An 11678-nucleotide genomic window follows, 5' to 3' on the forward strand; every position below is an offset into this window, starting at 1 on the left:
CCTCGCCCACCGCGCCGCCTCGCTGCCCTCAACGCCGGCGGCCGGCCTCGCCGCCCTCAACGCCGCCCCCCAATCCATCCTCGGGCCGCCGGCCTCGCCGCCCTCAACTGCTCTACAGAGCGATGATCGAGAGAGAGAGAGAGAGAGAGAGAGAGAGAGAGCAGAGAGAGAGAGAGCAGAGAGCAGAGAGAGAGAGAGAGAGAGCAGAGAGAGAGAGAGAGAGAGGGAGAGAATTTTTTAACTAGTTAATTAACAAAAAAAACGGTAAAATTTGATAATTAACAAAAACGGCCTGTGGCGGCCAGAAGACCCTAAACCTGTGGCGGCCTTTAGTCGCGGTTGGCCAGAAGAACCGCGACTAAAGGTCCTCCGCCCCGACGGCCGCCTGGCGCCCACGTGGACGGGCCGTTAGTCGCGGTTCTTAAGCAGCCGCGACTAAAGGTGGGGGGCTTTAGTCGCGCTTATTTGGTCGCGGTTGCGCAACCGCGACTAATGGCAGTTGCGAACCGCGACCAAAGGCCTTTTTTCCACCAGTGCTTGTAATTAAAAGCGCTCCCAAGACTCGGATATTTTACAAGCAGAAGGTTGTCTATGTACTGTATTTGAGATGATCATCTCCCAAGTCGCCACATTCTTCAAAATCATGAGTTTTATTTTGAAAAGCGGAGCTAGAGAACATACTTTCAGCCAAATGGTAAGTCCCACAGATTCTATAAAAGAGCAGCAGCAGCAGCAACAGTCGTTGTGTTGAAGATGAAAAAGAACAGGAGTAGGACTCGCAGGTGATCAGACAGCCTAGCTCTCATGTCTGATGAGAGGCGCCATCAGCAGCAAGCCGCACAGGGGGTCCATCCCTGTCATAATCGCGATCAGTTTCGGCCCAAACGGTAACTAGTGCAACCTGGTTGTTCTCTGTGAAAAAAAAGTACCTCCAAAGTGGTACTTCCTCCGTAAACTAATATAAGAGCGTTCTTATATTAGTTTATGGAGGAAGTATATTCTAGTCTAAAAAACATCTTATATTTTGATACGGAGGTAGTATCTCTCTAGCTACAAATTTACTTTGCCATTACATTTGAGCTATCACAGAATTAGCACAAAAGACAAACGAGTACTGTGTCTTAATAATATACTTAGATACTCCCTCCGTAAACTAATATAAGAGTGTTTAGATTACTATTTTAGTGATCTAAACGCTCTTATATTTGTTTACAGAGGGAGTATATATTACTACAAGTAAATAACAGGCTGGAATTGTCATGTTCTGAGTAACACATTATTTTACAATAACGAATTGGTAGGTTCATGAAGATACAGTAAATAAGTTGGATAGGAACAGGAAATATAATTTCTCCACCGGAACATGATCCAGTGGGGAAATAGAAATGCAGGATACACATACAAACATTACTCAAGGCTCAAATTCTACTCCGCCTTGATACGTAGCAAGCAACTGCGCTGCTGCTATAGTTGATACAGGATACTAGCAAGCTCCTGGAGCATCAAAGTGCCCTTAATTTGTTTTCCTCGCACTCCTCCAACAGCCCTGCAGGACATCCATCTTCTAAAGAAAACGAGATTATAGGCTCCCCTAGCGTGTGTTCTCAATGAAGGCGGCGCCGCCGTGCATCATGTCCCAAATTCCATTTTAATCATCAGAAGTACCAACCTGGCTGGACAAATGAAAAAGGTTAATGAGCTGAAAGATCTAGGTCATTTTTCAGGAGCGATATAGGGAGATTAACATGCAATTATCTAAGAATAAATTCTGAAGAACTAATGATGTGCATACAGTAGTTAAATTGCCCTTCATTGTACGTACCAGCGAAGGAGTGGCTGTTGTATTTCCTTGAGCCCGTGGCACTCCTTTATACTCACCTTCTTTATTTTATCGACAGCTGCTGCACCACCAATGGACTTGAGGTCTGAACAACGGAAAATGAGAAGTTCATCCAATACTGGAGAACTTGCCAACTGGCCATTGGCTAGGTTGATGGATTCTATGCCCTGACAACCATTCAAGCTGAGCTTCTTAAGAGAGGATGGTAATATCATTGCCCTCTCCATATTGAACTTATCAGAACCTACAATTTTCAACTGCTGCAACCCGTTGAGCCTGTCAACAGAGAGGGGCATGCAACTGGATATCTCAATGGTCTTCACGGCAGGTAGACAGTCTGGCTTCAACAATTCATGCAAGCTCAATAATTTCTCACAGAACTGAATACGTATATTAGCAAGGGATGAGAATCCTTTAATACCGCCGTTGGTGGTGCTACAGCTACTACTTCCGTCAGAGACTATCGATCTAAGGTTATTGCAATAAAAGATGTATAAAGATTGCTTCTCCACACATGCAGGGGAATAGTTGTCAACGAGTGGCAGGAATGTATTCTCAAATAAGTGAGGGAGGTGAGGTCACGGAAGCCGCTCACAAAGCAATCCATGGAATAGCCCGGTCTCTCAAGGTCTATCTTTCTAAGAGAAGTAGGTAAGACCACCAAGCCTTGCCAACTGATTTGATCACATCCTGTTATGACTAACTCTTCAAGACGATTATTGTTTTCTGACCATGATGTATTGCCAAGTGACCCATCTAACTCGAGAAAGAATGGTATGCTCTTCAAGTTGACACAATCCGTAAATTCAAGAGAGCGTAACCATGGCAGGAGGTTGGGCTGGAGCCAGGTAAGACAACTATCTAAGCGAAGAGCTCCACACATTGATCTTGCACTTCTTGCCTTCAGTGGTGGTGATGATATCGGTTAGGGAGACCAGAAGCTCTCCAGGACCGACATCGGGCTCAAGCAGTGCACCTTCTCGCTCTTTTGATCAGGAGAATCAAACTGTGGTGTCTTCAGGCCTCCATTGTTTGAATTGGGGTCAGGGGTTCAGAGGTAGCTTCAACAGCCATTGGTTCGTACCCATAGTCAGCCACTCAGGATCTGCACAGGTTCTTGCAATCTCCCAGTCAGGAAGATGGAGAAGGCCTCCAGCCTCTTCTTCTCCAGACGTGGTGAAAGAATTTGCCAATTTTTAACTGTTCTCAAAATCCTCCCCTACACCTGTTCACAGACAACCATATGGCATTCTCAAAGATAATGGAATTTCTAGTTTTCCATAGACTCCAGTGGCAGCTGCACAGATTGTATTTAAGGAAGAATTATTTTTAGCGGATAGCCAAAAATTAGCAATAGATAGATAATTAGTGCCCAAGCCCAAGGTTAGTCCAAAATGTTCATTAATTACACTTCACGCATAACTAGCTACCACACACTCAAACGTCAAGTGGTGCGCTGATTCATCCGTTCAGTGAAAGATCGATCGCTTTATCTTGAGATTCTTTTCGGTCAATCTACATGTTTTAACCGTAAAACTAAAAGAACAATAGAATGAAATCATGAGTTTTATTTTGAAAAGCGCAGCTAGAGCACATACTTTCAGCCAAATGGTAAGTCCCACAGATTAAATAAAAGAGCAGAAGCAGCAGCAGTCGCAGGTGGTCAGACAGCCATCAGCATCAAGCAAGCAGAGGGTCCATCCCTGTCATAACCACGATTAGTTTCGGCCCAAACGGTAACTGATGCAACCTGGTAGTCCATTGTGAAAAGGTACCCCAAAGTGGTACTCCGTCAGTCCCATAATATAAAAACGGTTTTCAAGTTATTTTATTTAATAAATGTTCTTATATTATAGGAGAAAGTAGTTTTTTGTCACGAGCTGCAAGAGTGATAGTTTTTGGCAACACTAGTCACAAGAGTGATAGTTTTTGGCTATATACCCGATGAGAAGCCACCACTGGTTGATTGATTCTTATGCGGCAGCGCTCGATCTCTCCTTTCTTTCAGTCCTGGAATAATGGGGCAGCTCCGACTATCAGGTTTACTGAACGCAAACAGCTTCAACGTCCTTGCAACGGTGCTGAAATGATCAGAGGGTGTGACCTTCATCCTCTTTCCTAGGCCTCCTCGAAAAGATGTACTGCCAGCTCCTTGTAGTCCTCCTTGAAAAAGACTTGGGGTACTGTTACCTCTGTTACAAAGAATGGTATGCTCTTCAAGTTGACACAATCCGTAAATTCAAGAGAGCGTAACCTTGGCAGGAGGTTGGGCTGGAGCCAGCTAGGGCAAGATTCACCACCGTAGTCCTTTACCTGCAAATGTTGGAGATTCCAGTGAGGTAAGATTTCCATCTGGTTTTCCATTATCTTCACCGCCTCAGGACATCGCAGCGGAAGGCACCATTTTAGGCAGAGTTTGCCAGAGTGGTCCTTGCTATAACTAAAACCCTTTGAATTGATCTTCTCTAAGCTGAGGACATCACTGAACCCTGGAGGAAACTTCTCAATCACACAACTGCCAGAGTCTATAACTTTCAGATGATGCAGACGACATACTGATAATGGAAATGTGCTGAAAGTAACACTTCCAAGTAAAAGAAGGTTTCGCAGATGCTTTGAACTGCCCATGCTCTCAGGTAGTTGTCATACTCTGGAAATTCTAGAACTCATTACACGGATTTTCGGTAGCTCCCTGAACCAACTGTTTATCACAGGCTCAAAATCTTTTGCTTTTCTGTATGATTTATCGCATACCAGGGACCTCAAATTTTTCTTGTCGCATATGCTCTTCAATTCAGAACACTGGACATTTTCGTTTGTGAATATTGACAGATGATGGACATTTGAAGGAACTTTGTCCAGGTCACTAACATGCTTTATAATGAAGCACTCATCCTTCGAGACTAGCTGTGCTGTATCATGCATCAGATCATGAATAACATAGTTAGGACTCTGTGATGATGGTTTCTGGAAGAATGAACGATTTGCAAGGGCATCAAAGCACATTGATGCTTCTTCGGGCCCCTCCACATATCCTTGTGCAATCCAAATATCAGCTAGAAAATCCTTCCCAAATTTGTGATCCTTGGGAAACATCGCACAGATTGAGAAGCATCTCTTCAGTTTCTGCGGTAGATACAAATAGCTCAATCGAAGGGCTGGCAGAATGTCAGTATCTGATTGTTTTAATTTCCAAAGTTCACTTCCCTTTATATTTTTCCAGTGTATTGTACTTAGTTCCATTCTCAGCAAGCGTCCAATAGTCTTGGCAGCTAATGGGGAACCCTTCAACTTTGGAACAATGTCTTTACCGATGCGCTCCAACTCCAATGACTCCTGGTCGTTGCAAGAACTCGTGGATCCAAATGCACAGGATTTGAAGAAATCCCAGAATACCTTTTGTTCTAAGCCATTTAAGATTTAACTCATAATTATTCGTAGGGCCAACTAGCTCACCAACCTCGCGGAATCTAGTGGTGAACTGGTGACCAAAATCCTACTCCCTTCAGCGCCACTTTTCAAACATGCAGACAAGCTCTTCCACCCTGCCGCGTCATCCTTCAAGATATCATCCCACATGTCATCAAGGACAAGCAAGAACTTTTTGGACTTGACACGATCTTTCAGTTTATCCATAAGAACATTCAGATTATTAGATGACGCGTCTCCTCCGAGGCCCTCTATAATAGCTTTCGTTATCCCTTTTGTGTCGAAGTCATCTGAAACACATGTCCAAATTATGGGGCCAAAGTGTTTCTTCACATTTGTATTCTTGCAGATTTGTTGGGCCATCGTTGTCTTCCCGACACCTCCCATGCCAACAATGGATAACACATGCATCTCTGTCATTCTTGCTTTGCTTTCAGTTCTTCCTCTCTTCAGTCCACGAACTCCTAGTTTTCCCAACAACTCCTTCATTTCTTTTTCACGACCAACCATTTTTTCCACACAATTAAAGTAGCTAGTTGTTTCTGGCCTAACTGATTTATCAAACTTCCGTGGTGCTTGGTGCAAGCCCATATCCATGGCCTGCTTATGAACATGATCTAATTTTTCTTGAATCATGTTGACTAGTCTTACGTAATCACTGGATCTGTCAAAGAATTCCAGAAAGGTGTCATTATAATGATCTGGCTCCAAATTCTTGCTGCATTCAACCTTCAACTTGAGTACATCATAATCAAACTCATCAAGCAGGTCCTCCGCATCGAACACTGCACCTTTAATATCCGGGAGGAGAGCAGCCGCTTGTTCCTTATGGCTTAGAAACTCGACACGATCAATGAGGTCAAGCATCTTGGGCATTGTTGTCTTCAGCTTCCAAAGATCAACCTCCAGCTGATCAAATTTCTTTTTATCATGTGGTTGTGCAGCTGTCTTGTCTCTGTCTGGCGAATCTGAGGCGCTTTGCCGATAACGAATGGCGGTTATAGTTGATGTCGTCCAGCTGAAGGATTCATGACATGCATTGAGGTTGGAAATCACCCCAGCACCATCATTGAATAATCCCCAAGCCAGGGCCATAACTGAGGACTGTTGGAATCATATAAACAAATTAAGCTTAGTTCAAAGGGTACAGCATTAAAAACATGCAATCATCTAGAATTGGGAGAGACGTGGCCTGAAGATGTAGTTACCTTGTTTATTGGCTGATTTGATGCAATGTTGGTGTAGAGATGCTTCTTGTTCAAAGTGTTTGGTCAGTAAGTGACTAGATACCTGGGGTGTTCAACTCCTCTGGGCAAACAAAGGCAATGATGATCCAGGCGCTGCTGATCTCACATGCATTCTGCTGTACTTCCGTAATTATGTTGTTGTTACGGACAAGCTTATATTGTCTGAAGTAGTAAGCACACATGTAAACAATACAGTTGAATTTTATTTCAGTGTTCATTATAGAAAGGTGTAAGAACAAAAAAAGCTACTCCAAGATATGCAATGCAACTATATTGTATACTTATTGAAGAGAAGCATTCGTCTTTGCCACTAATCCTATTTCCTTGTGTCCCCTTTTCACTTTGTTAGGCCCACACGATAGAGAGACAATAAATGACCAAAAACAGGATATGCAGTTATGCACGCAAAACTCAGTGGCAAAAAAGTCTGTTAGTTTTTTTTTTAAAAGGAGGATAACCCCGGTCTCTGCATAGGATGATGCATGCAGCCAAATATTATTGATAGAGCAAAATCCAGCAGCCGAACACCATTGACCTGATTTTTTCTTTTGAAAAATAAACCCTGAGGCCATATACCTCGCGACAGTAACTCTCCGAGATAACCACTAACCCTATGATACAAGTCACAACATAAACGAAAAATACACAACTCCTAGGCTACCCCTTCAAGAAGCAATCGCTGCACGTGCACCGATGATGGCGAGTCCATCACAAGGTTGAACTTCGGATTCTCATCCCAAAGCAAAGCTTCAATCCACCACCTTCAGCAAGGACAAGACGCAAGCGCGCGACGACATAGCCAAGATCAGAGAACTTGTATTTCTACCGGAGTGCATAAGCTCGTCGTTGAAGCTGTTTGTACCATCCGCCTTTATCTGTCTACCGATGCCTCGATGGTTGGATACCTCTGGAGGAGACAAGGAAGATAAAGAAGTCCCATACCGCCTGCCTCCCGCTACTATCGCACCACCTTCGATTCAACAACAACAGGCTAAACTTGACACCTCCGTCAGAGCCACCGTCCATCACTTGTCGGTAGCAGGCATGACTTGACGTCTCCGTATTATACATCGTGTGTAGCATCCGCTGGTAGCACATCCACCGACGTCTTCACCTGCCGACGATGCGCACCGCTTGACAACTCCGAGAGAGACTCATGTGTCACCTGCCAAGCCGCATCAAACCCTGTCTATTGATGGAAGGGACATCCCATACCACAACCACCCTTAGAAGGCCGTCACCATCTCGAAATCCGGACTCCATGTCGCCCACACGACCCCGGAGTCTGCCGCCGTTGATGAAGAGGGCCCCCCGCCCTGATTCCGGGAGCTACATGCAGCACCCACCGTCGCGCCAGCCGTTGTCGTCGCCCATACAATGGCAACCTCCACCGCGATCCCGCATCAAGCGCCATCGACGCTGAAGGAAGCTCTGGCCACCACGCGCGTCCCGCGACGAGCCCGCACACGGGATCCCAAGATCCGCCGCCATCGACGCCGCCACAAGGACCCATCACCTGGCCCGTCATCCCTGGCGGAGGGGACGCCGCCACCACCATGGTCGGATCCGGGTCAGCCGTCGCCATCGCCACCGCCAAGACCTGATTCGGGCTGGACGACGCCGCCGCCATCGCCACCGGCCACGCCCTGCCCCACCTCCATCTTCTAGCCACATCCATCTGCCCGGCATGCCACAGCCAACCAATCCACCCGCGCTGCCGAGCGCCGCCGCCGGGATCCACCGTGCTGTCGTGCCATGGATCTACAAGACGTCGTCACTGAAGTCGTCGTCCCGCGCCACCGGGCATCGTGCGAGGAGAAGGGGATCCCCGCCGCCGCCTATGCCGACCTGATTGGCGACGCGTGCCAGCGGCGGCGCCGGAGGGAGCTGGAGCCGGCGGACTAGGAGTGGTGTCTAGGGTTCACTCCCTCGGTCGCTCGCGTGGGGTTACACGAGGACGTTGTAATCAGCCGCACCGCAGCCCAGATATGATTCGATTTCAATCCGCTAGTTTTCAATGATTCGCTTGGTTTTACACGATTTTGGCACACTATCCTCTCAGAAATAAGTCTTTCTTCTTTTCTTGGCCAGCCGATGAAATGGCGAGTAACTTTGTTTATTAGAGACGAAACAATGGTAAGTAGTTGAGATGAACTCTATTAGTACACCTTAAACAAAACTAGAATGCTATTTTCTAGTCGGCAGGAATTTTGCCACAAATCCGCACACACTTTGTGCCATCTAATTTTTGTACCGACAGTAACATGCGCTCACACCATTTCTTCTAATCACGCACATGTCATTTTCTTTTTTCTTAATCAAGCGCTTAGCCAAAACACACCCACACATGCATGTCGCTTTGAGCCACTTACATGAACGCATGCATGCAAAACTAAAATGATGATGTCATCAAATATTCTTTCCAATGCAAATTTTTTAAATGATTTGTAGCCCAAACCATAGGTCCGATTGAAAAACCATTTTCACATAAAAGATTCGTCGCGACGAGACCTTCGAAACTAGGTCCCATATTGATATGTTTCGACGATTTTTTTTCAGGTCTAAAGTTACCAGGTGTATGCTACGTAAGTTATCACACTTGTGGTACATGAGTTATCATTCTTGTTTCTATAGAAATTACCAGGGCATAGAAATGGTCATCCAACTTTTCTGTTCATGTGCAAATGAACTAGAGGACAGAAAACACCCTGGTACCTTTTGACCTGGGAAAAAAATTGTTGACAAATATACCACTTGAAAACTTTTGTGTAAATAACATGTTAATACATCCACATCAGAGTTGATAACCCATGTTAAAACACCGTGGTAACTTCTGACCTCAGGAAAGATGTTTAAAAACATATCTCCAACAATTTCTGTGTCAATAGCATGGCAATACACACATATCAGAGCTGAGAACTCATGTGCAAACGCCGTGCTAACTTTTGATCCAATAAAAAAGTTGTTGAAAACATATTCTGGTAAATTCTGTGTAAATAGTATGGTAATACACACAAACCAGAGCTGATAACTCATGTAAAAACACCACGTAACTTTTGACCCGGAGAAAAAAGTTATGGAAAAACTATCCTGGTAATTTATGTGTAAATGTCATGGTAATACACACCACGGAGCTGATAACTTATGTTCAAAACACCACGGAGCTGATAACTTATGTACAAAACACCACGGTAACTTTGCCCTGAGGGTGTTGAACACATATCCCGGTAACTTCGGTGTGTAATAACATGGTAATATGCACACCGCAAACTTGATAACTTAGTTACAAACACCTCTGTAACTTTACTTGGGGAAAAATACGTTATTGAAAACATACCGCCAGTAAATTCTATGTAAATATCATGGTAACATGCACACCACAGACATGATAATTTACGTACAAATATCACGATAACTTAGTTTGGTTAAAAAAAGTTGTTGAAAACAGACTCCGATAACTCCCTATGTAAATAGCATGGTAATACACACTCTGCACCATGGGTAATTTACACATCGTAGACATGGTAACTTACTTACCTAAGGCATGGTATCTTTTGGCACGAACAAAGTCGTTGGAACATATCAACATGGGATCTAGTTTGAAGGTATCATCGCCATGAAACTTTTATGTGAAGACAATTTTTCAATTGAAATGACGGTTCGACCTACAAAACATTTGAAGTTTCAAAATAGGTAGAATGTAGGATGGCATTAGCTTTCTCTAGTGCATGCATGCATGTGCATGTGGGAAGAAAGGTTGGAAGACCATTTTTCATGCCCGATAATTTCTATGAAAACATGTTGGTAATTTATGTGTCATGGATGTGATGACTTACGTAGTTAGGTCTGGTAACTTTTTACCCTTAAAAAATTAGTTGGAACATACCAACATGATATCTAGTTTCGAAGATCTCCTCGTGGCGAATCTTTTATATGAAAACAGTTTTTTGATCCGAGCGACGGTTTGAGTTACAAAATATTTTAAAGTTTTAAAATAGGGGGAATATAGGATGACACCAACATTCTTTTTCATCTGGTGTATGCATACATGTGCACGTGGCAAGAAAGGCTAGAAAACCATTTTTTTTCATGCCCGGTAATTTTTTTCAAAATAGCTTGATAACTTATGTATCGCAGACATCATAACTAACGTAGTACATGCCTGATCACATTTGACCTGATGAACAAGTCGTCGAAACATATCGACATGGGATATAGTTCCGAAGATCTCGTCGCGACGTTTTTTTATGTGAAGACAAATTTTCAAGCCGATGAACAGTTTGAGCTACAAAACGTTTTGAGTTTTCAATTTTGAAAAAAATCTAAGCTGACATCATCATTTTATCTTATGTGCATGCGTGCATCTTTTGAAGGGATCGGATATGCTCCACCGTGTTTTCCCATTAAAATAATACAAGATTAACAAATAAAAGGAAGTATTCTGGAGGTCTAGCGTCTAATAGAGAATTAGCTACCATGATTAGCAACTAAAGAAGGAAGAAAGCATCGTTCGGATTTGTTGCAACATTTTGGTCGTTTGGAAGTTTGCAAAGTCCTAAACAAAATGCAGAGAAGCACCTATTTTTTTACGATTACATTCCGTGTTATTTCAAAGGAGTATCATGCCTATGTAGTGCGGATTATTAGAGGTCACGACAATGTAAGCCAAGTCAGTTTGAGGTGTTCTATTCAACAATATGCTAGAGCTAAACACGCCGTGTACTAATGTTCGAGTAATATTTCTACTCCTAATGTCTGAGTTGGTGAATAGTCTTCACGGTTTTTTTTCATCCCACCACTTTCAACCGTTTTTTTTTCGCTGTTTTTTTTCGTCCCCACTCCCATCGCCACTCTCCACACCGGTTTATTTTTCTTTCCGGTCTTTTTTTTACCAAAGCAGCACTTTCCTAACACATAAAAAATCACGGACCAAACTTTCCTAACTTATCTGAATCAACCAATCTCTCTAATTAATGTAATTTATTTTTAGGAAACAAATAATGGATTTTCTGGAAAAAATAACGGATTTTCTAAAAATTAACATGTAAATCATGACAAATAAACCTCCACATCGACAGCTGCCTCCTCTACGTAACCTCGGGCCAGATCCCCTCCATCCTTAACCTCACTTCCGCCGCCTCCTCCTCTTCATGCGACCATGC

General features: G+C 43.7%; 1 pseudogene; it reads right to left on the minus strand.

Moving 5' to 3' along the window:
- The window catches only part of LOC119350041, an 11922-nt pseudogene extending 3776 nt beyond the window's left edge, over window positions 1–8146 (minus strand).
- Between the last annotated feature and the right edge of the window lie 3532 nt (window positions 8147–11678).

The sequence above is a fragment of the Triticum dicoccoides genome, chromosome 1B, assembly GCF_002162155.2.
Source record: "Triticum dicoccoides isolate Atlit2015 ecotype Zavitan chromosome 1B, WEW_v2.0, whole genome shotgun sequence".
NCBI classification, from domain to species: Eukaryota; Viridiplantae; Streptophyta; class Magnoliopsida; order Poales; family Poaceae; genus Triticum; species Triticum dicoccoides.